The sequence below is a fragment of the Eucalyptus grandis genome, chromosome 3, assembly GCF_016545825.1.
Source record: "Eucalyptus grandis isolate ANBG69807.140 chromosome 3, ASM1654582v1, whole genome shotgun sequence".
In the NCBI taxonomy this organism is placed as follows: Eukaryota; Viridiplantae; Streptophyta; class Magnoliopsida; order Myrtales; family Myrtaceae; genus Eucalyptus; species Eucalyptus grandis.
The window spans coordinates 23,327,750-23,351,874 of NC_052614.1; the positions used below are offsets into that span (position 1 = coordinate 23,327,750).

The 24,125-nt window shown below is 39.9% G+C and overlaps 1 non-coding gene across 1 annotated transcript; it reads right to left on the reverse strand.

The window, feature by feature from the left end:
- Positions 1–16,320: 16,320 nt before the first annotated feature.
- LOC104429057 lies at positions 16,321–19,329 on the reverse strand. Its single transcript, XR_005549726.1, has 3 exons — positions 18,309–19,329; positions 17,419–17,671; positions 16,321–17,325 (listed from the first exon to the last, which is right to left on the reverse strand). It is a non-coding gene; the product is annotated as an uncharacterized LOC104429057 (transcript).
- Positions 19,330–24,125: the final 4,796 nt, after the last annotated feature.

The following is a 24,125-nucleotide window of genomic DNA, read 5'->3' on the forward strand; positions in this document are numbered from 1 at the left end:
GCTTAAGTGTCCACACAATATTGACCATTTTATTAACCTATGCCACTAATTGGTGTCCATGCATGAGTGCGCAACAAAGGAAAATAAATGTTGACACCTCAATTTTAATTAGGTTAATATTATTAATTAAAATTTTAATTTATTTTGTCTTTTCGGATAAGCAAATAACAAATAAAAACAACAAAACAAAAAAATAAAACAGCAAGAAAAACAGAAGCCAGCAGCCCATTTTTCTCCCTCTTTTCCCCTCCGCATGGGCCTCTACGGCCCACTTTCCTTCTCCTTCGGCCCAGCCCTTTTCGGTCTTCTTCCTCCTTCGTCCACTCTGCAACACACGCGCAAAGGGCGCGATGCCGGATGAGCGGACGGACGGCGACGCGCGTGAGAAAGGGGGGGCAGCTGGAGGGCAGGTGGCGGATGGGACGCCGATTCGGTCATGGGGGTCCGGTTGACAAGCCAAAGACCGGCGGCTGAGCCTCTCCATCGACCGGACCTCCTCGCCTATAAATAGCGGAGCATTTCCGTCATTGAAGGACACACCAGAGAAGATCGCGAGCTTGGAAACCTCCTCCTGAGAGACTTCGGAGGAGGTTGAAGAGTGAGCGAGAGAGAGAGAGGGCTGCGAGCTCCGAGAGATCCCCTGAGAGACTTCGGGGAACTCAAAGAGCGAGCAAGGGTGAAGCGATCGGGTCGTGAGCTCAACGACCTCCCTCCGAAAGACTTCGGGGGAGGCTGGTGGCGAGCGAACCCAGATCTACGAGAACTCGAGAGCAAAGAGAGGAGAGAGATCGAAGCCGTGAGCATTCGAGCTTCCCCCGAGAGACTTCAGGGGAGGCTTGACGCTCGCGAGCCCAGATCAAAGGGAGGAAGCAGAGTTTGGGCACCCTCCACCGAAGACTTGTCTTTGCCGATGCTGCTGCTGCTCCGCCGCCGTCGCCGTCGCCGCCGCAACCCCCATTGTCTAGTCCTCGTTGATGCCGCCATCACCACGAACAGGTAGTGCTACCGCCGCCACCGCCGCCGTCGCTGTCACCGTCGCCATAGCCTCCCCCTCTCCACAATTCAACCGCCGCCGCCACCGCGCCGCGCCGCCGCCGTCACCGTCATCCCCGCGGTTGTGCCTCGACCCTCTCCCCCCTCGGCGCCGCGGATTCACAAACCCTAGGGTTTGCGATTTCCGGTCACAAAGTGGATCCGGGTTTGGAGAGCGGGTAGGGTTTCCGCGATTTAAGGGGCGGCGAGAACCGGGTTGAGAGTTGGGTCGGACCCGGGTAGGGTTCACGGGAGCCGAGTCGCGGAGCGGGTCAATGGATCCGGGTCTTCGGGCCGGGCATCCTCAAACGCCCGACCACGGCGTCGTTTTAATTAAAAAAAAAAAAAAAAAAAAAGGGAGAAAAATCTGAGTCGGGCCCGCAACGCGGGCCCATCCAACCTCTTGGGTCAGTTTTTATAATATTTTTAATGATAAATAATAAATTTTATTTTTAAAAATCAAAATATTTTATTTTCGAAAAATATTAAAATATGTTTTAATTTCCAAAAATCGAAAAATATTTTTAAAAATGTCGAAAAATTTTTTATTTTCTAAAAAAAATCGAGAAAATCAAAAATAATTTATTTTCCAAAATATTTTGAAAAATATTAAAAATATTTTATTTTCCAAAAAAATCAACAAATCAACAAATATGCCAAAAATCCAAAAAAGCCAAAAATTCATGAAAAAGCCAAAAAAAAATCAGAAAAACCAAAAAGACTTGTGTTTTTCCAAAAAAATCCCAAAAAATCCCTTTTGCGTCCAAAAATTAGAAAATGACTCCAAAAAAAAAAAAATTGTTTTTCCTCCCAAAAATGCATGGAAAATCTCTCAAACATCCAAAAAGCCTTAGGGTTTAAACAAGATTAGGTACCGAAAGGGCATTAGTGATTAACTAGTGTAATCAAGTCTCCGATCCTAATTTCTCTGGTTGCGCAGGAGCGAGTATTTCTCCCGATACTTCGCTTGGGTTTCTAATCGACCCACTCCAAATCGATTAGTAGCGACTCCATTTTAAAAATTGATTTATAGGTTAAAAACTCAAACTATTAAAGTCGTGAAATGGTGGACTTGGGAGAGTCCGGGCATAATTAGCCGAGCCATTAGCCTCTTTTAGACGCTCGTACCCGATTGCGGGCGTCGAGAAAAAAAAGAGGTAGCGACAATAAACAATCGATTAAGTCGATAAAAGTAGCTTATAAGAAAGTAAATGCGATGAAGTGCCATGCCAAAAATACATATGGCTTTCTTTTTAAGCCTTAGGACAACAACCCCATAAACTAAATTCAAATTGAGTTCAATCCCTCTTCTTAAAGACTACTTTACCTTGCCTCAACTAAATCAAAAGTGCTCATTAAAATGCCTAAACTATATGTATAGTAACTAAAACCTAAGAACCACCGATACTCTCCGGAAGTCTTCGTGTCGTGTCTGACACTCCGACACGTGTCCGACACGCTCCAACACGCAGTCAATAAGTGTCGGAAAATCCGACAAGTGGTCAACTTTTCTCGACACGCTCCGACACACAAGTTTGAAATTCCAACACACACGGGGTTAATTTTAAAAAATTTTAATACTTGAGGGGTTAAAATGTAAATATATGAAAAAATAATGAAATAACAAAAAAAATGAGAAAGAAGAAAATTCTTACTCTCAAGTTTCTCGCTTATAAGTTTCGATCTTCCCATGAGTGACGATGGAACACCCCTTTTCTCGTTGGCATTGTTTCGTTGCCCCCACATACTTAAAGTTATAAATTTTTTTTTTTTTGGCTTCTTTCCACCTCTCGCAAGCATTGCTTACGAGTTCTCTTTGGATTATGTTATTGGCTTGTGAGTTATCTCTCACGTTTTCTATGGCAAATTTAGTGATTTCCTTTTCTTTTGGTCATATTTCGAGAATTCTTGTCCTAGATTTTCATTTTTCTCGAACCTTGTTCCTCCAAGCTAGTATATATCATGAACTCCGAACTCTGTCTAAGACTATAAGAAATCTCACTAATCTCCGACAAGTATAAGAAAATAGGACATGTTCCTTCAAGTTTACTCTTTCATGTTTGCAATTTTTGAATTTTTCATTCAATCTCTATCAAATTAAAATAGTGAATGATATTAACGAATGTTGGATTAATATTTTTATTATAAATTAATTATATGCTCTTTTTTTATTATTTATTTATTTTTACATTTATATATAAAAATATATATTTAATATATAACGTATCGGAATGTGTCGGAATTCTCTATTTTTTTTATAAATGACGTGTCGGCGTAGGTGTCGTGTGTGTCGCGTGCCACGTGTCCATATCGGTTCTACACAGACTAAAACTAAAAGAAACTAGGCTAAATCTAGCACAACTTAACGACTTAATCAAGGTATCAGTTACTAACCATTTTCCAATTTTTCATATTTTCGAATTTTTTTCAAAATATAATTTTTATTATTATCTGAAAATAAGGACTTGGGCTGGGCCCTTGGGCCGGGTCAAATTATGAGCCGCACGCTTGTCACGAATCTGGGCTTATGGGCACAATTCGGGCTTTTATATCCAGCGGCCCGTCAATTCTGACTCTACTGAGCCCAATACACATTATACCTATTTTAAGCCCATTTACCCACATTAACTACTCGAGCCCACTTTCTCTTCTAATTGCACCAAGTCCATCTTTAAGCCCAATTTCTTCTACAGATGGATTGAACCCTAAGCACACGCTAACCCCATCTTATTATTATATTTTTATCCAATTTCATCTTTTCTTGCATCTTTCATCATTTTTTACTATTATTTTCTTCTTTCTTCTTTCCGATCGCCATGCTCTTCGGACTAAACTGAAAATCTACCAGCTCATTCACAATTCAATACGTTAAATCCACATAACATGAGCATTATATTTCATCCTCCATTTGTATATATCCATCACTAGCTATTTCCTCACCGATGAACACTATAGAGACATCACAAAAATGTATGTGAAATTATAAAATAAAAATATTTAAAAATTGATGCTTGGATTTGCTCTTGATAATAACGGATTATAATAAGAATTGAATCTGAATGCTAGCGGACTAACTAATAGCAAGTAATTTATGCTAAAATTTCTTCAGATTGAACTAGATCAAGAATTATTTCACTTATATTACTTTAAAATATATAATTAAACAGTCTACGGGCACTAGGGATTGAATCTAGTCATGAAATCGAAGCTTGGTTTTCGTCTAAAATCAGTATCAGAATCATAAACTGTTACAAATCATCTAATTACAATTTAGAACATCAAGTGATTCACATGAGTTACATGAATGTAGTTTAGTCATGCATCTTTCCAAAACAGGGCAGGAAAGAGGGAGTGAGAAATTACCTTGTCAAGGAGGAGTTCTCGATGGCGGTTATTGGTCAAGCTTGCACGAAGAAGATCTGAAAAATGTCGCCCGTGGGAGTGCGGCTCGGCAATGAAGCTTCAAACACCAACAACATGGTCCGGTTTATGGGCTTTTATGTGTCCGAGTAATGCAAGTTGGGCCTAATAGATGGACTTAACATATGTGGATGGGCCACGGGCTTGGCTTGGACGAATTCGATCGGGCCCAGCGCATCGAATGAATGTCCTTCCCAATTAGTTGATAAATGGAAGTCCCTCTTATGTTATTATTTTTTGCATTATTCATTTTGGTGTTTATTTATTCACATTTTTTTTATATAAAAACTGCCTAAATTGCCGATTTTGCTTAAATTATTCACTAAAAATCAGGCGTTGACACCACCTCCAACATCTCAAAATTGGGTGAAGCAATTTCCTAAGAAGCTGTAGTAATTTTGAAGGGGCTACAATTGCGAAATATTTGCTAAATACCTCAAAAAGTTAAATCACCCATCTTTTGTAGCCGAAGTTACTGTTAGGAAAGCTTATCAAATGGTCTCTTTTAAAAAAACAAAGTTCTTTGTACACCTAGCATTAATTAGTTTTACTCTTTCCAAAATCATTCATATACTTTTAGATAGTCATAATATGAATCAATTATATAATAATTTCTATGAGAGTCAAATTGTTACTTCTAAGCCTTCAAGCAAAGAATTATAAAAAAGGAGATCGTCAATGGCATTGGAGGCAATTTGGTAAAAGTAGTATTTCTATGTCAAAACTCGACAAAAACGTCCACGGAAGTGTTTAATTATGAATAAGAAGAAGCAATGCCATTCACTAAGGGAGAACTCATGCAAGCAGAAGGGCGGAAGCAAGGGAAAATGGCCCCATCTTCGGTCATCTCCGGTCACCATTAGATAACCTTTCGTTATCACAAGTTCCGATATAGCCACTAGCTACCATTGCCCGATCATTACAAGTTCCAACTCCTTCGCTGGTTGCCGCTGTCGATTATCGATCTCGGAAGGAACACATTTGGTTCATTTCATCGAGAGCACCATTCCAGAACCAAAAAAAATAATAATAATAATAAAACATCGAGCAACGAAAATTCATCTCAAACGATTCCGTTCGATTCAGTTGGCGATTTTAAGCGTTCTCAATTCATTCCAGTGGCCATTGCTGGCATCAACAGCCTCTTGAATGCCGCAACTCATCTCCTTCGTTTCACTCTGTTCCGTGGCCGGTAGCTTCGTGAATGTTCCCGATCTGCTCCAAGCTTCTCCGCCAGCTCAGGTTTTGATCATCGACATGTTCTAGAGCTTCTTTCAGTGATTTGTGCGCCCAACTGTGGCCTCAGTCCCCTTAATTAACCAGGTAGGATCTCCTGTTCTGTCATCACACATAAGAGGCGGAGAATCCGATTCTCTAATTATGATGAGATTGATCATATTTCAATCTTTTTTTTTTAAAAAAAAAAAATTATGATGTACTGATTTAGCTTGAGTCTAGTTATACATTTGAGTTCGAAATGGCTATGATCTGTTCCTCAACCGATTGACCATAATGTGTTAGATGAAACATGCTAAGACCTTGTTGTGAATTGGTTCCAGTACTCGTCCAATTTGAAAGCACATTAGTGATGTTCACATGATATTGTTTGATTTGTTCATCTTTAGACATGATTATGAGTGTATGCCATAGTTTCCAAGAATGAGACCGACCCTCCATTTGTTTTCTCTGTGCTTCTTGTGATCCTTTAGTGATCGGTGCCAGTCGCCGGTAAGAGGAGGCTTGGAGTCACTTGCACTTGCATTGATCTTTGGTGATGATCATAGTACGCCCTTGGACAGAACCGAGATGACGTCACTGAGCATTAATCGTGATCATGCCAATTCAGATCATGAACTTCGACCGACACCTGTTACGGTCACTAAGAGCAATGTTATGGCCGGTCGCTATCCCCGTCCTTGTTGCTGAGTCACCGCGCAATGCCCTCGACCACCAAGCTTTGCTTCTGTCCATGCCTTGCAGTCCATTCTTATCGCTGTGGTAAACGTAAACCTTACCATAATGTCTTGATACTGCCATAGATTACCACCGCAAGTGATCTCCACTTGTGACAGCATTGTTATCAGAGGATACTGCCATAGATTACCGCTATGGATTGATGTGCCAATAGCCCTATATCCACCGCACGTCGTTAGAATTGGATCGCCTCACACCACCAGGTTATTTCTGTTCCGACTGAGTTTAGAGTTGATTGTATGTTCAGATTTCCTTCACTGCTTTGTTTCCATGCTCAGCTTTCCATGCGTCTTCTTAAACCGATTCATGGGAAAGCTAAGTGGTTTGAATTCCAGTCATCACGGGGTCGATATTTTGTTACAGAATCACTGTGCATTACCTGCCTCACGATTCCTGTCTCGTCCTTCAGTTATTGATTACTCCAACTTCGTCAATTTCATTGTCCAGAAGCAGGTAATCAATCTAAGAGCCACTAAAATCACATTTTGTCTGGGCCATCTGCTTCCTGCTTCATTCTCTGTGCATGACATATTATACTTCATGCGTCCTGTGGGGGGAAATCGATGGTTGACGATCACTATGAAATGAGCAAGTTATGCTTATCCCGTCTTTAGTTGATAGTTCCGGCACAATCAGTGAATTTTAGTAAATTGAGGATTTACTTCTTTCTTGGAAGTGTCAATGCCGTCGCTTCGTCTCTGATATTGGAAAGAGTTTCATTGTTGTTTTTGAACTTGCCTAAGAATTGATGGAATGCTCATGGAGAATGAGTACCGAAATTTACAAGTTATGAATTGGCGGTGTCCTGTTGCTGCATATGCTGGAGTTTAGCGGTTATTGTTCATTTGTCTGCTGGACCGTTTGATTTATCACTTCAATCGACAAAATTCTGATAAAGACACATGACAATTGCGAGAGATCTCGAAACTAGCGCTTTGGTGATGATAGTACTCCTTCATGGCGACTTTATGTGCTTGTTTTAGGAAAAATCATTCATGATGTTGTAGAAGTGAATATGCGTCGAATGTACCTTGGATTCATAAGAGTAAAACCCTTGTGATTTTGGACCCACTCATTGAAGAAATGGAAAAGTATGAACGTAATTACTTTCCTTCTCTTTGCAACAATTTTCTGCCATTCCCATAGAAGTTGCGAGAGTACAACGAGGTCACTTAAAAATAAGAAAACAGAAAATGGAGAAAACATTTTGAATCAGAAGTAACTAAACTAATGTTCTATTATGGTTTTCTCCTAAAATATGTGGTGCTTAGAACCATTGAATACCTAAAGCAAAACACAAGTGAGAGAGAGCTTTCAGGAGTAGTGCTCATAGCGGTGGCTGATCAGTCAAATGGTACATTGAACTTCGTACAAGACTATATGTTAAGCAGGGAGAATAAGATACGTATAGCCGTGCTTACTTTTCTTTGTGCTTCCAGCTGAGTTGAAGCTAGATGTATAGAGTGGGCGTGCATCTACAAAGAAGTATATCTACAGTGTCAGAGTAAGCGAGGGAAGTCTGATAATTACAATGGAAATAATATAAATTTTCCGGGCCCAATAATGAACATGTGACGTTTGGCCAACAAAATGAACATATGAAACGCAAAACCAGAAACAGAATCTTTCATTGTCACCGTCGGCACCAGTAAAAGCATCACGCACCTGCAAACTTCAAACATCTCACTTTACTGAGTCCAAACTCCAAATCTTTGCGTGGAAAGTAGAATTGGATAACAAAAATGTTCACAGCATACAAATAACAAATGCGCCCTCTAATTTGGGAATCCTCACTACAACAGCAACTACCACAATTTCTTTCAACCGCAACTGTTGCTTCAATTTTGCTGCTGAAGAGCACCCCACTAATTTCGGAATCCTCACTACAACCGCAACTACCACAATTTCTTTCAAGTGATTTACAGTATGAACTCATCTCCCAAAGCTTTCCGTCCACTTTTGATTCATTGAGTCGATGAACGTAAGTGTCCCCAACATAGTCCCAAATATGCTGTGTTCTTAAATCTAGAGAATAGCAATAATGTGTATTTTTCCAATAGCTGATTGCATGCTTATCTTTGCGTCTGCAAATCCCAAAAGGAAAAGCTGTAACAAGACAGTTTATCAAATCGCTAAAATATAGAGAGAGCGAACATTCTAGCACATCATACACCTTCCACATCCTACAAAACCACATATCAGACAAACCCAAAGAATTTGCATTGTTCCACAAATAAAGCAGGCTGGTACCTCATCTTGCTGTTGGCATGGTCGGCAAAACTGAGATAGAGCAGAACGAAAATATTCTTCAGTCAGTTCACAGATGGGCATCCCTGATGATGTTGCAATATGAAACCACATGTCTAATAATGTTTAATTCTCGCAATCAGATCAAGTATGTGCCATGCTTGAAATCTTTAGCAATGCAATTGAACCTTGCGATAAAATCAAAGGAAGACCCTTGGCACATCACCAGCATGGGAGAACATCATATTGAGTTATTTTAAACATAAAGATTGACGAATCAAGCAAAGGGTTAGTAAGCACATGTCCATCGATGTATATCTTACAGTGTCTACTGTTTGTGTCAATGTTGTTTTACTTTATTTCTTTAAATGAATAGGATGAAGCGATGGTCATACAGAGAGAAGACAATCAATTTGTCATAGAGATGCATCATAATGATGCCACCACTCAAAAGGTACTTTAAAACTTATTTAACTAAGCGACTCTGTACTTGAATGATTATAAGTGCCATTTTAACATGAGTATTGTTTGGTTCTTAATAGCATGAATGGGGGAGGCAGTCGAGTCATTTCTCTGTTAAGAGATACCAACAACGTTGTGTACAATGCTGATAAGGTAGAGAGTGCACCTCGAATATTGATCACGACAGTGGGATTAGAGGTACAGCTTTATGGTAGTATACGAGTCCGTACGTAAAGATTTGAAATTTGATTTGATAGCGTGCATTTATTTCGTCCAGCATCAAGAGGACAGTATGAAAAGGGAAACAAAAGAAATGGAAACGAGGGGCAAAGCATTTGAAGGACATTAGAAGTGTTGGATCAACAAGACCTCCGAGAAAGAGAAAAATTGACCGTAAGTAGCTGTTTAAAGAGTTGGGAGTCTGGTAATGTTTTAGCACCTTTTGTTGGTATGATACTCTTCAGTTTAAGATCAAGGGATGGAGTCTGCTTTTCACATTTTCTGCTAGTGTTTAAGATGTGGGAATGATACTGTTTAAGACCACAAGCATTCTAGGCAAAGGCTATTTGTGCTTGGGAGTATATTTGACATTTGGAAAGAAGTGCAATTAGCATCATCTTCGCCTAATATGTTGGTGTTATAGACAAGGCTCTGTCCCCAGTAACAAGCCAAGCTTGTTTAGAGGTGGGACATGAATTTTCTTTCCTAGCAATTTCAACAGATTTCATTCTGAAACATATCAATTTTCTTCGCCAAATGAAAGAATCTAACAATTCCCTTCTAACAATTCGATTTTTTATTGCAAAATACCAGCTATTTTATAGACATCGTCACTAGTAAAACTGGAGATCCTAATCTTCCAATTATTCCGCAGTTCCAGCCGTGGAACATTGATATCGTCCAAGTAAAGACCAAAATGAAAATCCACACCATTTTTTCAATATCTTTCCCAATAGTATTTGCTTTCCAAGACCTCAATGTAATCTCCACGCCAACGACACCAGCTCCTTTACAACAAAGATGAGCTCCGTGGCACAAGCGAGCTCGTCACCATCGATCCATTTCTCCCTTCCATATTCCTCAAATTCAAAGTGCCTAAGCAATGCAGAATTCTCCGACTTGAGCAATCTCGCCTTCAATTTGGTTGAATTTAATGGCTTCACCTACACGGGCATATATAGGTGGTGCACCGTCCACAACCTCAAGATTTGCATCGTCGCCGGCTAGACCTCAACCCACCAAACCATCTTCGTCCTTGAGGCTCAAAGCAGGTCGTGTGAGAAGTTCGAAGTCTGAGTTGATGAAGAAGATGAAACGTTGATGTCGAGGAAGGGGTTTATTTGAAGCCCAAATGTTTTGTTTTTCCTCTTTGCCAAGTATGAGAATAAACGTAGATGGATAAAATAATGGACGTGCAGACTCGGCACTTTATATATCCAACTGAGCGCACGAGATTTTATGTCATTAAATAATCTCTTATTTGTCTTTTTATCAAACGGAGTGACGTTATAAAAAAAAACACACACACGCACACCAAAAAGAGAGAGAAAGACGTCCGATACTTATGTTACAAAGCCACGTGCACTAGGTGTAACAATAAAATATTATGTTATTAATAGATTGAATCAGATACATATTCCATCTTCTACCAACGTCCTCAACTTTATCAATATCAATAGAACACCAAGAATGGTACTGTCTTATTGGGCTTTAATTGTTTTAGACCAATTTAAATCTTTTAAACCAAAGTTAGGTAAACCATAGTCTTAATTACCAGGTAATTGAATCTGAATTGCAGAATGAGTTTATCATCCATATTCTCACCTCTAGTGGTTAGCTGTGTAATGTGCATTAATTCTTCAATGGATCTTTCGTGTTAAAAAGGGATAAACAAAAGTAACGTATGAGCCAAATTGAAGCATGTAGTTGCATCCGGGTAGGTTTCAATTTAAAATTTTATGTAAAAACCAAAATGATTTACAAAATTTCGAATAACTATTTTTTTCTTTTGGTCAGTAGAATAACTATAGATGCAAAGGCGCTATTTAATTCAAGATATGTGTGTGTGTGTGTATAACAGCAAGTTTTCATTGTTTAAGCTGTAATAAAATTATCGCTCACCAAAATCCTATATGTCTGTTGTAAAGTTCATGATGAGGCATCCTAACTTGTTGAACTTGGGTAAAGGTGATGTATCATAATAACATAAGATATGCACAAGATGACTTTGTTATTATGCGGAAAGTGAAATGAGTTATGCACGTTTAAAAAGGAGAAAGATGAAGTTATAATTAGAGCTAATGTTCTTATGTGGCTGGCTTCCTATCACATCAATTATTTTTTACCTTGTTAATTAGTCGGGCTTTATTATGTAGCTAGAAAATCACGGCAAGTAAGAAGAATATCACTAATTACAACTTTCTAATTTGAAGAGAAAAGCAAAAAGAAAAACTTTAGGGTCACATTTTTTCCACTCTCGCTGTGACTAAAACACTTCCTATCACAATATTTTGACAATACTGAGATTTGTGTATTCACCTTCTTTAAAGCATTTCATTATGTGGTGTTCCGTTTGTTTTCTTCTCTCTTTTCTCATGAGGCCTACTTTTCTTTAGGTATGTCCCTCTGCTCCTTTCCATTCATTGCTTCAACATCCTCAGTAATGAAATGACCAATATCTGTTCATGGAATTTAGAGTAGAATATAGATTAATAATTCATATAAATAATTAATATATACGTGTTCTTTGTAATGTAAGACATAAAGTAGGGATGTATGGAAACTTTGAGTTGAGATATAATAAATACATGAGGTTGCACGGAAAATGATTTTTGCACCAATTTAAAGCTCGAAAAAGTTTGTAGAAGATAGAAAAGGTCCTTTGCACGCCTTTGGCACTCTCTTATGCCGTACTTGTTTTAAGGCCCGGTGGCGATACTGGGGCTCACAGGCTTTGCTCTCTTGATCCTGGCCTGTTCCAACCGAAGGCTCTCCGGCAACAGGAGCAATACCCAAAGAAATGAAGAAAACAAAGGCGAAGCCCTCGCCGCCGCCGTGCCTGTGTAGCAGAGGCCCTTCTTTTGGCGATTCTCAAGGCAACAGCAATGGCGATGGTCAGAGCTTCAAAGCAAAGGCTAAGAAGGAAGACAGTTTCGACAAGACCAGGGAGGTTAATGAACATCAACAATGATGATGGCGATGACTGATTTTGGCAGTCATGTTGCTCATGGCCATAGTTGAGAGGTGAAGATGTAAAGCACCACAACTTTTCGCCGGTGGGGAAAGACGAGTTCTGGCCGAAAGCCTCTCCAGCCGAGAGGAACTCTCAGCGACAACCAATGAGGAAGAAGCTGGAGAGGGAGGCGTTCTTGGCAACGAAGATGAGGGAGATTGAGGAGAGAGGCGAGGTCGGGAGCTGCTGGAGATCGGGAGGTCGATCGGTAGATCGGTTGAAGCACTGAAGCTTGCGCTCGCGATGAATGCACTTGGAACCGATGATGTGGACAGTGATTTTCGAACTCGATTCTGACGAGAATTTTCGATCGAGAAGCTTTTGTGTTCTTTTTACGTTGAATGAGAGACTGTCGCCACTTTGATTGCTGAGAAAGAGGTCTCATATCAGTCAGATACCACCATGGCTAAAACCATGACCGAAATTAAGAGACAACGAAGAGAGAATTACAGAAGTGGAGGAGGAGGAGAAAGTGGGACCCACAAAAAGAGAGCAGAAAACCAACGGGATACAAATAAAAAGAGGAAATACTTTTTGTGGAATAGCAATCAAAGGATGCTTAAAAAGGTAGGACCCAATATTGTCAGAACACAGGGGAGCGTTTTAACATGATAGGGGTGGAAAAAGCGCGATCTATTTAATATATTTAAAACAATTTTTTCCACATAGTAATAATTATTTTTGGTTAGGTAAAAAGCAATAGAATGCTGCGTTAAGAAATAAAAAATAAAAAATTATTGCAACTTCATCGAGAAGCCACTTCACCGATTTACTAGCCACGCCCCTTCCATCTTAGTATATATAAGATTCATGCGCCTTGGATCACTCGGAATTTAAACACAAGTACATGTCAAAAATGGATCACTAACTAAAATTGTGCTCCAAATTTCACAAATGGTCTGCTTGCTAAGTTTCTATTTGTTTTACAATCAAATATCGAAAAAAAAGTCTAGTGTGTGATTCGATTTCAGTCTAAAATTGTCAACAAATACATCGATGAAAGCCAAGTTATCATCTTATACGCAAAAAAAAAAAAAACAAAGACAGTCTATCCCCGAAACACCAGACCGTAGTAAACGTCATGACATTGGGAGGCAGAACTTAACTCACTTTCTTGTCTGGCTCTTCATTATAGTCAGATGGGTAGGACTTCCATTCCACTATGGCATGCTTGTAAGATAAGTCTGTTTTGTGAAAAAGAACTTGAAATTGCAGTCAAGTGTGCCGCCATGTATCGAGTTGAGGACCATCATCTTACGGTCTGAACTGGCTCGACGCCGATACCAGTGCTTCGTCAAGTTCCACTTTCCATCCCTTCACATAAGTTATAAGCAATCCAAAAGGGAACTCAGTTCTCCACTTGTGCTAGAAAATGATGAACAGTATAAGCTTAATGCATAATCTAAAAGCTACAGCTCAAATACAGAGAATGCTCAAGAAGTAAAAAGAGGGCATAAGCTTCAGAGACGCATCGCCCTATGTACAAGTAAGAAGATAAAAGGCATGTCACATGATGATTAGTCATTCTGCTGAACAAAGTTACAGTCTGCAGATGATTACAAGGATATCTGAGGAGAACAGGCTCTTAAAGCATCGAGCAAATTCTTACCAAAACCAATTAAGCGTGGTCAATCTCTTCATTTCTTGTTTTTTTTCTGATTTGATAGAGGGGGTGGGCTGACTGTACAGAGAATGTTAGCAAAAGATTCTACAAATTGCTCTTGCAAAAAAAAGAAACACGACAGGCAGCACTAATGAGGGATGCACTTGCTGCTGGTGTAAAAGACTACTGGAATCACTAAGGTATTGCAAGGATTGACTAGAAAACTGCCAAAATATCAACAATTGAATGTAACAGAACCAAATATTTCTCTATTTCAGGCCTCTCCATAAACTTTTCCTTCAAAAACTGTGCTTGGTGAAAGGTGCACAAGCATCGACGAATCAAGGACAAGCCCCCGACTCAAATAAACATTCTTTGGGGTCAAATTTATACCAATTCTGGTCAAATTTAATGCATGCTTCAAATTAAAAAGAATAATGGAATGAATATATAATGAGCAATCCTAGGATACATAAAAACTAAAAACCCTTGAAAGTCCACCTGCAGCAAACTGCTCCATCTTCACTTGGTTGAGGATCGCGAGTTCGGATTGAAAGTTCGTCGTTAGTTGAACCAGACTCGTTTGAGTTCTCTACTGCCTTGTGGTGGATGCTTTGAATTCTAGTGTCTCTGAAAGAGGAAAGATCTTTGTGTGAATCGGAATCGATTTGTGGCTACCTGTATCGTGTTGAGGAAGGGAACGAGAATAATTCGGATGCATTGAGGCATTTGTCGTCTTTTCTTTTATTTTTTTTTTCTTCTGATGCAGTTGAATGATTGGAATTGGTGATGATTTCATTTGAACCGAGTTCTTGCGTTCGTTATAGCGTTTGATTACCGGTCCGATTTGCTGTTTGGAAGGGGCAGAATAGGAATGATAAACAATTTCTTCGCATTAGGATGACCCGTCTTACTTTCCTCTTCTTTTCTTTTTTCTTTATTTCTTTTCGTTATCACTTTGCCTTTTACACATGTGCAAAGGCCTCGAATCGAGATTGATCTCTACCTCGAACAAGCCTCGATCCAAGCGATGGTGGCATCGTGGGCTTGGAGCTCGAAGCTATGCTGGGCGGCCGACGAGGACAGAGATGGGAATCCACCCCGAAAAAGCTAGCATCCACTGGCTCCACTCGAGAGCAAAGACCAGTAAACAAGTAGAAGACTTCCGCGTGGATTCAGGATCAAACCCTTTTCGTTGTTCGGAATATGGTTCCGATGGCTCCTGTCCGGCGAGCTTTCGAGGATCTGATGATCTCCGTCATTGTTGGCGGGGGAGAGAGAAAGATGAAGGAAGCTGCAGCTTTGTACGGGAGGGGATTGCTCAAGTTGGTTAGTGGCAGTCACATGATATGAAACAGAGGCCTACAGAAATCCCTTTTCAATTTTGCTCTTGGAGGGGAGTGCTCAAGTTAAACCTATATTTGTCACACGACATTGCTAACAGGAAATTCTCATTTTGTGGCGAAATTTCACGCGAGTTTATGCGCGCGCACTATGGAAAGACAGACAGAGAGACAGAGAGAGAACCTGCAAGGGAATAGCGTGGCGTGGCGTGGCGTGGCGTGGCGTCGTGGCGTCGTGGCGTGAAGCGAGAACTGACGAGAGAGAGCGAGAGAGACAGAGAGAACCTGTGAGAAAGTGGCGTGGCCTCACGCGAAGCGAGCAAACCGACAATTGGCATCGAACTGAGATAGAAGCCAAACGGGCCTCGCCAACACTCCAAACCGACCCTTTGAACTTTTCTTCTATAAAAGAAATGCCTCTTCTTCGCGGCTTGCGCAGGATCACGGTGGCAGCGATTGTCGTTTGCTTCTTGCGAGACAAAGAAGAAGAGTGGGGGAAGAGAGAGAGAGGTGAGGTACCTGGGATATTTTTAAAAGAAAAGAAAGAGAGAAAGGGAGAAGAGGCCGAGCAGGAAGAGAGAGAGACAGCGTGCCGCAGAAGAGAGACAACAGAGAGGGCACGTAGTTAACGAAGAGAAAGGACGCAATGAAGGGCTCATCATCCTACAGTCTGAGCCGCCCCGCTGCGGATACCAGTGCCTCGTCAGGTTCCACGTTTCATCCCTTCGCGTAAGTTACAACTTTCAACCAATCTAAAAGGGAACTCAGTTCTTTGCTTGTGCTAGAAGATGATGAACAGCATTGGCTTAATACACAATCTAAATGCCACAGATCAAATGCAGAAATTGCTCAAGAAGCGAAAAAGAGGCCATAAGCTTCAGAGACTCATCGCCCTATGTACAAGAGAAGATAAAAAGGTATCGCATAGTGACTTGTCATTCTGCTATTCGAAGCCACAGATGATGACAAGGATATCTACGCAAAACAGACTCAGAGCATCAATCAGGTTCTGGCCAAAACCAATTACGTTTGGTCAATCTCTCTTCATTTCCTTTTTTTTTCTTTCTTATTTGATAGAGGGGGTGGGCTGACTGTACAGAGAATGGTAGGAAAAGATTCTATACAATGCTCTTGCAAAATAAACACGACAAGCAGCACTAATGAGGCATACACTTGCTGCTGGTGTAAGAGACTACTGGAATCTCACTAAGGTATTGCAAGGATGGACTAGAAAACTGTCAAAATATCGACAATTAAATGTGATAACCAAATATATCTCTATGAATACCCTCTCCACAAACTTCTTCAAAAACTGTGCATGGTGAAAGGCGCACCAGCATCTGATAAAATCTTGGACCAGCTCCCGCCTCGAGAAATATTTTCATGCCATCTGCACATTCTTCGGGTTCAAATTGAGAACTATACCAATCTGTTAACTGATAATCTTCAGATAACCTACCCATCATCCTTCCTATCCTCCGAAGACGCTTTCATCGCTTCAGCAGTCATGAGAGCAACCACAGCTCTGTGAACTGCTACATCTGCTTTGCAAAGAAGTCTCTGTGCCCTCTCTCTCTTAAGCTTAGCTAAATTAGATGCATACCGTGCTGCACCAGATGCATCCAACAATTTATATTCATCCATATCCATCCGGTCCCACTGCTCACTAGATGGTCTCTGAGAGCCTTCGGACGAAAACTGTTGATGAGAATTCCAGTGATGGGTATTCTTATTACTGCCCGTGGCTCCCCTGCTGTAGGCAGTGACCACCTGTGAATGTCGAGGAGATGCAACAGCACCAGACTTCTTTGACTTATATCTCTGTAGTCTCGGAGGATAATTTCGATTGAATCCATCATTGCCAATTGGAAAATATCCCTGGCCAGGGACATCTCGTGGAGAATATCCCAATGGAGACGTCTGTGCCATTTGAGAATTGTCTGCATGTCCATAGTTAGGTCCCAAATAGACGGCCCTATCATCTCCAAAACTAGGTCCGTTCAATCTCCTCCCTGACAGGAACAAAAAGATAACGACGTCAAGATTCTGGATCCAAGAAAAAATAACCTAAAAGTGTTCCGCTTGGTAAAATTCACATAACTTACCATAAGTATGGAAACTGTCCTGATCTCCATGAAAACCATTGCTTTGCCCCGTGACTGAGTATCGTTTTTGCGATCTTTGCTTTGAGCCTTTATTAGGGACTTCTAAGCCCCTAGGTTTCATACAGAAAGCAAACATGGGAGGTCTTTCAGTAGCTGAGGCCTTCTGACATCCATCAGAAGCAGCAGAGTTCCCTTTATTCAAAGCTAGCTCCCACTCTCTCAACTGCTGCTGGTACATTTCCCATAATGGTGGCTGCAAAGCATGAGCATGAATTGAATAAACGATACCATGAAATTTAAATCACAAGTTCAAAAAAGTGCACCTATGTGCACACAAAGGTAACAGACAGGATTAATGATGGCAGGAAGATCTAATTCACAAAAAAGAGACGTACAAATTAGCATCTGATTTTTAATAATACGTCTAACCAACTAATCAATAACTGAATTAATTAAGAGCTAATTTCAAAGGCTATTTGTTTCTTTATTCATGCTCAATGCCCTATTAATTGAAAAACCAAGCATTACCATCATGCATGAAGGCTTAAGAAGTTGATAATACCGTATCAGCCCCATATCAGACGAAATTCAAAGCACAACTCCAGGAAAAGATAAAAACGAAACGGGCATGGAAGAGAGGAACAAAGCAATCACATACCAACAGGTCCCCTGACAATCCTTTGCAATTCACTCAAATAAAGTACACCCCAAATTAAAACAAAACGAGTATCTCAACATGGAAACGTTCATCTGGAAAACCGAGTGACAGAAATTGTTCCCAATGGCGGATTAACAGTAATTGCAGAAAGCCAAATTAAATGCAGCACCTCACGTAAATGTGTATCTGGACAAAATCAATAAACGACAAGAAAAAAAAATTTAAAAGGCACCTGAAGATGTCGAATCAATGGCATTCCCTTCTTTTACCTCTTCTGCCGCCAATGTTCATAAAGACCTCTTACCACAGGTCCTGCACCTAACTTCAAATCGTCCATTTCCTCGGATGTGAAATGGTCACGCTGTAGAGCATGAGCTTTCTTCTCAAACATGTCCATTGTCCTCTCAAACATCTCCACAGATATGTGCCCATAGCCATTATCATTAACATCTGAAGAACTTTGACGAGATGAAATCCACCGCTCATCATCGCTATCCATGTCATAAAGGACACGAGATGGATTCAAGGCCATTTCAATATCTGTTTCAACCTGCTGGCAGTAGATAGCAGAACTGCGAAATGACAGCTCCATTCCATTATCTCATAATCTTCTACCACACGGACACCAGGAATTGGAATGTTCTTGACTGATGCAGCACGGAAGTTTCGGTTGTGACACTCTTCATGCATCTCCTTGAAAAGAGCCCATTGGCTTCTGTCTGAAAATTCGAGTGTCCACTCTTTCCCTTCTCGCCACATCATAGCATGTTTATACCTGTTAGTGGACCCAGGCTGCAGAAACTGATGTGCTTTATGAGAATATTTTGTGGTTCCTGAAACTTTTACTGCAAGGTTCCACTCATTCTCAACAAGTTCAAGTACCACCTCTGCCCCACTCTCTCCCCATCCCTTGTCCCCCACTGTAATTAACAAGTTCGCATGACACGATAACAACTCCCAGTTTCTTTGAGGAACTCGGGCGACATCTGAGGCCCTCTTTTCATTGGGTTTCCTGATTCTTTTGTGAGGAATTGTTCCCTGCTGTGGCTTTGAGCTTGAACCTGAAGCTCCAGAAGGATATGAGTAACATGTGTCCGTGGTTTCTTCGGTCCATTGCCAAAACTATTCAGAGAACCGTCTGATTTTGCGTCTGACCAACCACGTGAGAAGTGTCAATAAAACGAACTACTACTGCGATGCCATAGGCTTCTTGGTGCGGTGGGATTTGGACTGGGAACGAGGCTGCCATTCATATCGCAAGCCATACCAGTAGGCGGCAAACCATGCAGCGATCCATCATCGGCAGGCTTATCACTTCATTATAATGGGGAATATCTATCTTAATACCATTCAAAGAAGAACAAGCACCATTTGTGATCCTCTCCCCATCAAGCAGAGGCCTTGACATTTTCTCTGATGCTGCGTAGTTTCCTTGCCCTTCCTGCACCTGGCCAACCTCATCACCAACTACAGCAGTACCACTGTGAATCCTGCCAGCATGAAGATCACTGCTTTGGTTATCCTCAGGGGTCCTCAAATCTGCACCCCCGCAAACAACTAGCTGAACAGCTTGATCATCTTTAGCACAATGCAAGTACCTATCACAAGGACTTTCTCTTGATGGAGCTTCTTGGCTAGTATGGAATCCCACATCATTCTTTGAGCAGTCATCTATGGCGATGTTAGATTGAGCCAAAATGCTTGCAGTTTCAGTGCTCTTCTCCTGATTAAGCTCAACAATACTAATTTTGGAGACACTATGATTCATAAGAAGCTTCAGGTGCAATCTCAGAAAGAAAGTAGGAGCAGCGGAAAAGGACAGAGAAAACGGAAGAAGCTTCTTGTACTCTGCATCAGAACCTGAAGAATTTCCCCCATTAATGTCGTCATTATCTCTAGATACACCCGAGGGCCGCATTGCTTCACCGGTCAGCTTCTGTAGACCCTGATCAGTTAAGCTTAGGACAATTGATACTGGTTTTACATAAGTAACAACCACAATACTAAGCACAAAGTAAAAGTTTGTGCGTGTGCACGTGCGCATGCCAACAGAGAAGAGGGAAGGGTGGAGGGGAGTCTAAGAAATTGGTTCATGGAAGAATTGTAAATGTTGAGATACCAAAAACAACAGAAAATCATGCACATATTGCTCCACAACCCTAACTCCTGAACAGAGAAATTGCACATTCTGAGAAGAAATTGGTAAAGAGAATAATACCTCTCGCGAAGAGTCCAAAACAGCTGGTGCCAGTAACGGGACGTCTCCATTTTGAAGCGCACTGTAAGTGCATTCAGAAGGAGAAAGTTTCTCAACTAGCAAACAATTCTCCCTCGGTATCGACTCCAAACACAACCTCTTAGAACGTTTTAATCTCAAAACGTTTTAATATCCAAACACAAGTTGGCTTTCACAACCTTGAACACTGGAGAATTTGAATCTAACAGAAGTTATTGGAGATCGCAAGCTTACAAATTTCACCTCCTCGTTAGACTCTCAAGCCAACGCTGTGGCAACGAGGACTTTGGCAAGGGCATTGCAAGCTCTCACCTAGGCCCTCTCTAACAATGGCTTAGGCCAGGGCCATGACGTCCTCGTTGAGGTTGGCAAAGGTTGCAACGCCCTTGTTGGCAATGAGCAATGGCTCACAAACCCTTCCCAATGACTCTACTAGCCTTTACTTGGTGGCTGACAAAGGTTGCTAGCTCTCGACTGCAGTAGGCCATGTGTAAAAAAATGGAGAAAAAAATAAATAAATGAAATAAAAATTGAAATAATAATAATAATAATAATAATAATAATAATAATAATAATAATAATAATAATAATAATAATAATAATAATAATAATAATAAAAATAAATTGTCTATGTTATCATCACCTATGCCACATAGGAAGATTAGCAGTAACGGGGCTGTCGTGCCAACGACATCTAGTCTAAATTAGTCTGAATGACTAAATTGATAATTCGTTAAAAGATTTAAGACTAGTTTGACAAATTATTTAAAGGTCTATAGCTAAATTGACACAATTGAAATGTTTATGATTGAATTAGTTAGTATACAATAAGCTTAGGATTTTTTGAACAATTGTTCCAATATTACGTAGTAGTAAAGAAATTGAGGGCAATACTACCCATAAAAGTCGGGGATTTTGCTTATTTTTCCCTAATTTAATGAAATGCGAACCATAATTACTTACATAATTGGATCTTGGACCAAACTCGATTGCCAACTTCCCCCCTGCATGTGGCCCAACTATATGTATGTCCTCTTTCGTGTCCCAGATTCTAAAGATTAAGAAACTCTACCGCATATAATACAGCCCAAAGAAAGTAAATATGTAGGAACAGCAAAATAGCTCAAGGTTCCTAATTAAAATGATATAGGTGAGAGTAGCTTGCACAAAGAAAGTGGTAATTGTTATATGATATGATTCGGGCCTAAAAATTTAGGGCTGCAATTCGTATATGCAAATTTACCTAAACTAATCTTGTAATATGATATGATTAGAGCCTATGATAATTTTTTTTTAGTCTTGCATAACCAAAAAATTAGTTCTGCAAGGGAGAAATATGATGTATGAGCCGAAAATAGAGCGAGTTATATTTGCCTTCGCATCCGAATTATCTAAAAGCAAAAAAGAATTTTTTGAAATTTTTTGAAATTTTTGAATTATTATAGATGCGAAGGCAATTTTTAGTTCACGATGCCCGTCATATATGTGTTGCGCGCGCATATGTAAAGCTCTTCCTTAAGGATTCCCTCTGAAAGGGTCACAATTTGCAAGGGATTGATTATTCTTCATGTAAAATTCTTTGCTACTCAATCAAATTTACATTAATTAACCCCCGAAATATACATAACGATGAAAGCAAATTTTGGCACATGATCTTATGAGGCCTTTTCCTTTTTTTAGTTGTTGTTTGTTATAATTCTTAAAATTTCTTATTTAGTAATATCAGAGTGGCTACTTTTATTAAATAGTAACAAATTCTTCTCTGATATTTGGTGACGTTTCCAAACTGGATAAACTTGGATACATTCAAATAAAATGCTAAATAAGAAATCCAGTCTAGAGGATGGGATAAACCCAAAATAGATATAATTTTAAAAAAAATCACTAATAGAGTGACGCATCTTATATTGCTTTGTCGGTGGCATTGCACAAGGGCATCGCCAAGATAGCTTATCATCATCACTTCTGACCAGAGCATGATCATTGTCACCTCACTAGGTCGATCGTCACCACCAACCGGCGGTGAAAGGGATCTCAAGACAATGTTGTCCTAGGTTTGCATAGATCATCCTTTCCATCCCAATTCCATATGTCCTTCATGTCGAGCTCAACCTTCCACGGTGACTCACAAGCCGCCTGTTCACTAGTTGGTCGACAAAGAACGGCCAACACACCATTGGCTTCGTGGGGACCTTTCTCTGAAAAATGCCACAACAGCACCGTGATGTGGAATCTCCTCTCGCGGGCCTTCTTCGGTGATGAAATCCAGTTGTACAACCCACAAGAAGTGCCTCTCGTTATCCACGAGGCTTTTCCAAAAATTACGTGAACTCCTGTTGGTTGGGAGCCGTCATGCATCGAGATCGAATTTCCAACTAACCACTCGATCGGAAAGGTTTGAAGCCCTAGGGAGATGGGAATTTCAAAGATTTTCAAACGCTAAGGATTTTCAAAGATTATTAATCCTATTAAGTTGTAGATTTTCAAATATTTTCGAAGATTTTTTTAAAAAGATTCCAAATCTTATCTTAGGTAGCAGAAAAGATTTAATGGGATATATTTGCAATCCAGGGATATTTGGAGGATTTCAAATTCCCCTTTATCCAATTTTATTCCAATTGGAATTTGGACGATGAGACACAGCATATAGATATATATTTTTTATTATTAGTATTATACGCAATTTATTTTTCTTTAATTTTTTATATTTTTCATTTACTTTACATCAAATAATAGTAAACAAGATATTTTCTTTTAAAAAGAAAAGAGAGAGATGAAAAAATACTTCCATCTTTTGAAAGTCACGTGCATTGAATAGGTTGACGAAAAAAAATAACGGAGCCTTTACAGTTCAAATATAATGAAAGTTAAGAGGGTATTAGATAATAGTAGAAAATTTGGGGACTAACATATACTACCCCAAAGGTTCGGAGGGGTTTGGTGGAAGTGGCCACGCTTGCTGGCCATGATTATGTAACGTTGCTAACTGTTGGAGAGAAATTCCTCGACCAGGAGAAATGCTTACTAGACCCTTTTATCTTTCAATTACAATGGAGCAGCTCAAAATCAAACACGACCCCGCCAAATTTAGGTTACCCTTGAATTGGGTCATTTGGTCTAACGCATTTGGATTTGGCATGAGGAGCAAGCGTCACAGGACTTTGCGAGTGAGGGTGTCTACGGTCGGGGCAGCAATGTCGTCATGCTTGGAGTGCAACATCAATTTCGGGAAGCTACAATCTTCTCCTTAATTGAAAGACAAATCAGGAAGAAGATACATGTTGGTATAAATATATTAATAAACAGGCTTTTTGATAAATTAAGGGGCGTCTCTATTAATTGTTGATATACCTTGTCGGGTTATGAGAAAAAAAAGTTACATTAATTGTTGATATTTGAAACTCTTTAGCTCGCTAAAAATTAGTATCTACACTTTTAGGAATTACAGTCATTTTCTTTCCCAAAATATCTTCAAATAATTATTTTGTGAATATTCCCTATCGATGGAAAAATGCCTACATTAATGATTTCACTTTGCCTTCCACGTATTTCAATTCTAAAGTTTTAATCCTTTTTATCTAATAAGTTATAAATAATCTTGCAAAAGAAATTCCATCGTTGAAATAGTTTTCACTTTCCACGTATACATTGTACACAATTCCAGCATATTGTACCAACAATCTATTTCCGATCATCAATTATTTAAATAATTTTTAGTAAGGGAAATTTGCTATTAGTACTAGAAGAAGCCTTATTATTGATTATGAAGATTATTTATTTAGTACGCTAAAATGTATAGACTAGAAATAAAAA